This window comes from Mirounga leonina, unplaced genomic scaffold, assembly GCF_011800145.1.
Source record: "Mirounga leonina isolate KUSES-001 unplaced genomic scaffold, KU_Mleo_1.0 Mir_418, whole genome shotgun sequence".
NCBI classification, from domain to species: domain Eukaryota; kingdom Metazoa; phylum Chordata; class Mammalia; order Carnivora; family Phocidae; genus Mirounga; species Mirounga leonina.
In genome coordinates this window covers 31,850,822-31,859,285 of record NW_023270739.1, presented here as the reverse complement: position 1 = coordinate 31,859,285, position 8,464 = coordinate 31,850,822, and the positions used below count along the sequence as shown (strand labels likewise).

The following is an 8,464-nucleotide window of genomic DNA, read 5'->3' as shown; positions in this document are numbered from 1 at the left end:
TGGATCATTTGATTAAATGTAAGGATCACACTGCTACATGTTGTTGTTAAGCTGGCATGTATAGACTAGGTACTGTTTAATCTATGAAAATACTTCATATGTAGACCATTGTTTTTCCATTTTTCAAATATATTTTGAATCGTTACTGCGTGCCAAGCATTATTAACTGTTGTTACAGGTTAAATCGTGCTTCCCTCCCAAAAAAATATATGTTGACATCCAATCCCATCTTACCTGTGGAGTATGGCCTTATTTGGAAATAGGGTATTTGCAGATATAGTCAAATTAAGATGAGGTCAGTAGGGTAGGCTCTGACTCAATATGACCATTGTCCTTACAAAAAGAGAGAAATTTGGACATGGACACACACACAAAGGAGAAAATGGCCAAGTGAAGACAAAAAAGACCAGGAGAAAGCCATCTGACAATAGAGGCAGAGACTGGAGTAAAGTAGTTGCAAACCCAGCAAGTCTAAGGATGGATGGCCATCATCAGAAGCTAGGAAAGGAAGGAGTTCTCCCTTACACATTTCAGAGAAAGAATGGCCCTACTAACCCCTTGACCTTTGAATTCTTATTTCCAGAACTGTATTGAAATATAGGTTATATATTTTAACAGGCTCTGGAAAAAGCTAAATGATTTGATTAATTTGTGAAGTAAACTGATGCAGCATCTCATTCAGGTATATATAAAAATGTATTTAAATGTATTTAAATATATTTAAATATATTTAAAATGTATGATTATAAGTATTAACTAAAGTAAGACACTTTATTTATTAGTGATACTAGACTCAGTCACAATAAAGACATTTAAGGAACTTCAAATATTACTAAGAAAGGAAGACATATACCACTCCCACCCCCCAAAAAAGTCCAATATAAAAGGACTTTTCCAGTTTGTGACACTGGTACAGATATGATGCCCTAATAATTTCTAGTGAAGAAGAGGCCATATTTGATTGCAAACACTTCAGGGAAGAGGCGTGAGCTTAGGATAGTTTGGATTTGATAGTTTAAAATACAAACTTAAAGGGAAGGACTTGCCTAGGTGACCATGTGGACAGAACCACAGAGACAAAAAGCACAAGAAAGTGGGGTATTAAAGACCCACACTCTTGTCTAAATTCTTCAGCAGTGGCAAGTGCCCTGGGCAAAGTTCTGACATTGAAACCATATTTTTCCACTCCTTTCTAATGGACTCAGCCTCTGAAGCAACAGAGAGGGGTTTCTACAAACTGTATCCCCAGGACAGACAGGGTAAGAGTAAAACAAAAGAACAAAACAAAACAAGGAGTCAAATACTTCACACCATCCTGAATAGTTGTAAACTTATGAACTTTCAGTTTCAAGAAACTCATGCTTGAGACAAAAGTACATTTATTTCCTTTTCACTGCTGGAAGCTTTCATTCAAATATGAGTAGCTAGAGCCTGTTAGAATTTAAGCCAAAAGTTGGTATTTTAGAGTAGGAAACTGAGGTTTAGGCTGATGAGAATATGGGAACAAAGATCGCAAAGGAATGTGACTAGATCTTAGAAACAATGGTCCTTTGAGAAGTGCCCATCCCATGTTTTTTTACTAAGCCCAAAGATTGGAGGAGCTGAAGTAAACCCCAAGATATGAGGAGAATAGACTAATTGCTTGGCTTCCCACAGTGTAATACAAAAAGTGGTAAGCCTTATGGGAAACCCATTATCCAAAATGGCATCCAGGAGATTATTAGATGAGTATGAGGTCAACCATACAAAGTTATGGACTCCCAGATTAGTGTGGCAAGATAACCAATGTTCCTGAGTACCCACTCCCCACCAAAGTTTCTGAATTGTTGGGAGCATCGAGGTACTATAAAAGGAATTTTAGTTGGGACAAAGAGGATGCAGACTGTTTAATTCTGACAATTAAAACCTGGTATGGGGACATGAACGGGGTCAGTAAAGGCAATGGAAATAGTGAGGGCCAGATGGAGATGAACTACATTTTGATGCAGACCAGAGTAGTCAGAAAGTGACATGAAGACCAGATGTCTCCCTTCTAATGCTGGGATGATATATAACTCCGTCCTAGGATTTAGATAACTCAGAGAAATTAAGGAGACCCATGTCTGTGTTTATTTGGTGATGGTATGTGTGGGAGGTAGAATTCTAAGAGACTTAATTTAAAACAGAAGTAATTTATTTACCATTAATTGGTAGAATTGAGCATTTTTGACATCCATAGAATTGGGATCTCAAGAATAGAATTAATTGCAGTTATAAAGTTATATTTTACACATCTGATTTTGTGGACTGTTTTCACTATATAGTTGATATCTACTGAAAGAAATTGAGACATGGGGGTGCAATAAATGATAATTTGCCTTATGTCCTGATAAAGAGTCACATTTATGAAATACCATGTTTCTGCCAGGTTTAGACTAAATAATTTCATATTAATCTTTTATACTCTTTAAAAAATTTTTACTGAGGTATAGTTGATACACAATGTTATGTTAATTTCAGGTGTAGAACATAGTGATTCAACAAGTCTATATGTTATGCTATGCTCACAATTATAGCTACCATCTGTCATCATTAAATGCCATTACAGGGGCACCTGGGTGGCTCAGTCGTTAAGCGTCTGCCTTCAGCTCAGGTCATGATCCCAGGGTCCTGGGATCGAGCCCCACATCAGGCTCCCTACTCTGCAGGAAGCCTACTTCTCACTCTCCCACTCCCCCTGTTTGTGTTCCCTCTCTCGCTGTCTCTCTCTCTGTCAAATAAAATCTTAAAAAAAAAAAAAGAAAAGAAAAGAAAAAATGCCATTACAATACCATTGATAATATTCCCTGTGATATACCTCTTATCCCCATGACTTACTCATTCCATAACTATGAGCCTGTGTCTCCCATTCTCCTTTACCCATTTTGTCCCCTCTGGCAAAAAACAGTTTTTATGGGTCTGTTTCTGCTTTTTGTTTGTTTTGTGTTTTAGATTTTGCATTTAAGTGAAATCAATGCTTTTTATCTTTGATATTTTTCACAAATGGCAACATCTCATCTTTTTTATGGCTGAATAATATCCCATTGTGTGTGTCTGTCTGTGTGTATACACCACCTTTTCTTATTCATTCATCTGTCAATGGACATATGGGTCGCTTTCATATCTTGGTTATTGTAAATAACGTTCAATAAACATAAAGGTGCATATATCTTCTTGAATTACTGTTTTCATTTTCTTTGGGTAAATACCCAGTAGTGAAATTACTGGATTGTATAGTATTTGTATTTTTAATTTGGGGAACTTCTATACTGTTTTCCACAGTGGCTATACCAATTTCCATTCTCACCAACAGTGCACAAGGGTTCCTTTACTCCACATCCTCACCCACACTTGTTATTTCTCGTCTTTTTGACTCTAGCCATTCTGACAGGTGTGAGATGATCTCATTGTGGTTTAGATTTGCATTTCCCTGATGGTTAGTGACATTGAACATCTTTTCATGCATCTGTTAGCCATCTGTATGTCTTCTCTGGAAAAATGTCCACTCAGATCCTCTGCCCATTTTTAATTGGATTTTTTTCACCTTGGTATTGAGTTGTAGAAGTTCTTTCTATATTTTGGATATTAACATTTTATTGGATATATCATTTGTAAATATCTTCTCCCATTCAGTAGATTGCCTTTTTTTGTTGATAGTTTCTTTTGCTGTGCGAAAACTTCTTAGAGTAGTCCCAATAGTTTATTTTGCTTTTTTTTCCCCCTTGCATCAGGAGACATATCCACAAATATGTTGCTGCCTCTGTTTTCTTTTAGGACTTTATGGTTTCAGGACTCACATTTAGGTCTTTAATCCATTTTCAGCTTGTTTTTGTGTATGGTATGAGAAAGTGGTCCAGTTTCATTCTTTTGCATGTTGCTGTCCACTTTTCCCACCACCATTTATTGAAAAGACTATCTTTTCCCCATTGTATGTTCTTGTCTTCTCTGTTATAATATTTCAATAGTCTATGTGTCTATTTTTGTGCCAGTACCATACTGTTTTTATTACTATAGCTTTGTAGTTTATCTTGAAATCTGGGATTGTGATACCTCCAGCTTTGTTGTTCTTTCTCAAGATTGCTTTGGCCAGCCATAACGTTTTGATGATTCTGTCAAAATCATTGATTCTGAGTTAGACATAATGAACATGCTTAATATGAATAGTCATGTGATTAGGTCAAACTAAATCTATTAGTACTAATTACAAAGATGGCTGAAATATAACATTCCCTAAACTGTTTCCTATCAACTCTTCATCTTTTGACTATAGGCCCAATTATGTATCCATAGTATATTTAGAATATTTTCCAAATTCAGTCAATGCTTGAGTAAAGTTTAAAGTATTATAAAATACTGTAGGTTTTTCTTGGGAGAAACATAAAATAATTTAAGAGATTGATATTTTGAAAAATAGAATCAGGGTAGGTTTTCTCACATTATACATATTACTTGCAAAATATGGATAGTTTTATATTTTATAGAAAAATTATATTGTTGATATGCATGATTTTACTTTAAACTGCTTCTGTTTCTGCTTGGTACAAAATTCTTATTTTATATTAAGGAAATCCTGAAATGACTTATGTGATTATTTTTTCTATTCAGGAATATGAAACATTTGGTGGTAAAAATACAAAATAATTTGAAAAGTAAGAGGGTATAGGTCTATCTTGCTCTGCTCAGCATAGCTAAAACACTGATTTGAATGCTCTTTTTGAAAGTTTTGTACCTATTTTTCAGTTTTAATATCTTTTTTGCTCAAGTTCTACATTAATGAATAAATATGTAGAATACCTTTGTCATATTTACGTCGTCTTAGATCAGATCTATTAGAATAATTCTCAAGTTTTCAAACTCTTGCAAAGTTATTTTTTAAAACATGCATTTTACTGCTTGAGGTAAATATTTAACTTTGATTTTCAGTATTAATGCTTAAACCAGTATGTTCAAAAACTGTGAGAAGAGTAATTTAATAGACATACTTTATATCTAGAAATGTACTCATATTCAAAACTCTCTATTCCCTGTCTTTAAAAATTGTCTGATCTTTATTCATCAGGCTGGAGTGAGGGGTCACAGCAGGCATAGTTCAAGGGAACAGAGTGAGTCAAATTTGAAAAAAATAAGGTCAGTATTAGTGCAGTAATGTTTAATATCAGATCTGAAAGGTGAGTATATGATCATCAATAACCCATAAAGCAAGTGATAGGGAATTAAATTCATCAGAAATTTTAAGAGCCCAAAGGAAAAGGGAAATTTTTTCTCTCTCCTCCTTTTTTCAATGACAGCCTAGCTGGATATAGTATATATAGTATATATAGTATACTTGGCTGCATATTTTTCTCATTTAGTGCTCTGAATATATCATACCAGTCCTTTCTGGCCTGACAGATATCTGTGGATAGGTCTGTTGCCACTCTAATGCTTCTACCATTGTAGGTTACAGACCTCTTCTCCTGTGCTGCTTTCAGAATTTTCTCTTTTTCACTGAGACTCATAAGTTTTATTATTAGATGTTGGGATGTTGACCTATTTTTATTGATTTTGAGGGGGGTTCTCTGTGCCTCCTGGATTTTGATGCCTGTTTCCTTCCCCAAATTAGGGAAGTTCTCTGCTATAATTTGTTCCAATATACCTTCTGCCCCTCTCTCTCTTTCTTCTTCTTCTGGGATCCCAATTATTCTAATATTGTTTCATTTTATGGAATCACTTATCTCTCGAATTCTGCCCTCGTGATCCAGGAGTTGTTTATCTCTCTTCTTCTCAGCTTCTTTATTCTCCGTCATTTGGGTTGTATATCACTAATTCTCTCTTCTGCCTCATTTATCCTAGCAGTTAGAGCCTCCATTTTTTATTGTACCTCATTAATAGCCTTTTTGATTTCGACTTGGTTAGATTTTAGTTCTTTTATTTCTCCAGAAAGGGTTTTTCTACTATCTTCCATGCTTTTTGCGAGCCCAGCTAGTATCTTTAAAATCGTCATTCTGAACTCTAGTTCTAACATTTTTCTAATGTCAGTATTGATTAGGTCCCTGGCAGTCGGTACTGCCTCTTGTTCTTTTTTTTGAAGTGATTTTTTCCATCTTGTCATTTTGTCCAGAGAATAGATGAATGAGAGAACAAAATGCTAACAGGGTAACAATGACCCCAGAAAAATATACACTAAACAAATCAGAAGAGACTGAGGGAAAAGAAAGGGAAAGAAAGAAAAAAGAAAAAAAAAGAAAAAAACAGAATATGATCAAATATGATCAGGCTGGTGCATATATCAGTGCCACACCCTAGATTTTGGGCATATTTTGGTCTGTTAGAAGAAAGTGCCTCCCAAAATTTTAAAGAAAGAAAAACTTATATATGTACAAAAATAAGGGTAAATATGATGAAGAGATGGAATATGACTGTAAAGATGAAAATTATAAAAGATTTTATAAAAGGAATTGATAATACAAGAAGTTGATAATATAAGAAGAACTCTGAGCACCTAGTTTGGGTACCCTTGTAAATAATGAAACCTTGAAAAAAGAAAGAAGAGGATTAAAAAAAATAAAGGAGAGAATGTAATGAGGCAGGAGACTAGAACAAAGCCATACACTAGAGATTTAGGGTATATTTTGGTCTGTTAGAAGAAACTATATCCCACAATTTTAAAGAGAGAACAACTTATACCATAAATAAGGTTAACTACTATGAAGGGATAGAATATGACTCTAAAAATGTAAAATAAAAAAGATTTTTTAAAAAGGGATTGCATTTGAAGACCAGGATGTTGATAAATCACGAGGCCCACTGCTGAGAGATGGTGGCTCAGATGGGACAGTTGCCAGGGATGGCAGAGTGTGAGGATGGGGCGGGTGTCCGGGCTGCTCTCCTGGACGCTAAGCAGAGTCCTGTGGCTCTCCGGCCTCTTTGAGTGGGGAGGTGCCTGGCAGCCCTGGATCATGGATGAAAAAGCGCTAGAGGTTTATGGTAACTAATTTTACCCAGGACAGCATTTGGTGTTATTTGATTCGAACTATCCGGGACCCAGAGAAGCCCAATACTTTCAAAGAACTGGAAGTGGTAACAGAAAGTAGTGTGGAGGTTCAGGAGATAAATGAAGAAGACTATTTGGTTACTATCAGGTTCATGCCAATAGTATCTCACTGCTCTTTGCAACCCTTATTGGGCTGTGCTTAAGAGTAAAACTTTAGCAGTATTTACCGTTTAAACATAAGTTGGAAATCTACATTTCTGAAGGAACCCACTCAACAGAGGAAGACATCAACAAGCAAATAAATGACAAAGAGGGAGTGGCAGCTGCAATGGAAAACCCCAACTTACGGGAAATTGTGGAACAGTGTGTCCTTGAGCCTAATAGTTGTTTTAAGAGCCAGTTAACTTTGTTTGATATTTTTGTTTAAATTCTTTGTAAAATGTAAAAGACATGTTTAATACATAGGTGATTTGTACCTCAAGGTGTTTTTTTAACAGATGATTTGCAAGCAAGATTTAATTATAAGTAGTACCTAGTTTGTTCAGTGTATAACATTCTCAGGATTTGTAACACTTAAGTGATTGGACAGAAAAATATTTTCTGGTGATTATGTGTCAGATGAGTTGCTATTTTTCTGATGCCTCTTCTGATAACAACTACTTTTCATGTCAAATATTTACTGTGCCCAAGTGTATTCAATTTAAATCATTACTCTGTAGAATAAATAAAACAGAGATGATTCTTGTAAAAAAAAAGGGGGGGGATTGATAAGATGTTGGTTGAAAAAGGGAAAAAGAAAATTTCAAAAAAAAAGTAAAAAAAAATTAACTTTGAAAGACTAAAGAATCATGGGAAAGAAGCTGGTCTTTCTATGACCCCGAGGGTCCTCAGACCACACTGTTGCAGTGAGGGTTCCACCCCCCACTTAGTCACTGGAGCAATGTCCCTCACCAGAGCTGACTTCTAAAAGTTCTGATTTTGTGCTCTGCTGCTCTATCACTTGCCAGTAGTGGCTGAGGGAGGCTCCCACCCCCGCCGTCTATCCTCCCGAATATCACCTTGGATTCACTTCTCTGCACGCACATCCTACCTTCCAGAAAGTGGTCGCTTTTCTGTTCAGAGAGTTGCTGCTATTCTTTTCTTTGATCTCCTGTTGAGTTTGTATGTTCAGAATGGTTTGATCCCTATCTAGCTGAATTCCTGGGACCAGATGAAATTTAGGTCTCCTACTCCTCTGCCATCTTGCTCCTCCCCCCGTCTTTGTTTTCTTCTAAAAATTGTATAGTTTTTGGTCTTAAATTTAGGTCCTCAACCAATTTTGAATTAATTTTTATATGATATTAGGTAAGGATCCAACTTTATTCTTTTGCCTCAATATCCAATTTTTCCCAGCACCATTTGTTGAAAAGACTGTCTTTTCCCCACTGAGTGGTTTGGGTACCCTTGTAAACAATTATTTGACCATATATATGA

General features: G+C 35.8%; 1 pseudogene; it reads left to right on the top strand.

The window, feature by feature from the left end:
• The first annotated feature begins 6,860 nt into the window (after positions 1-6,860).
• Positions 6,861-7,573, top strand: LOC117998553 (annotated as a pseudogene).
• Positions 7,574-8,464: the final 891 nt, after the last annotated feature.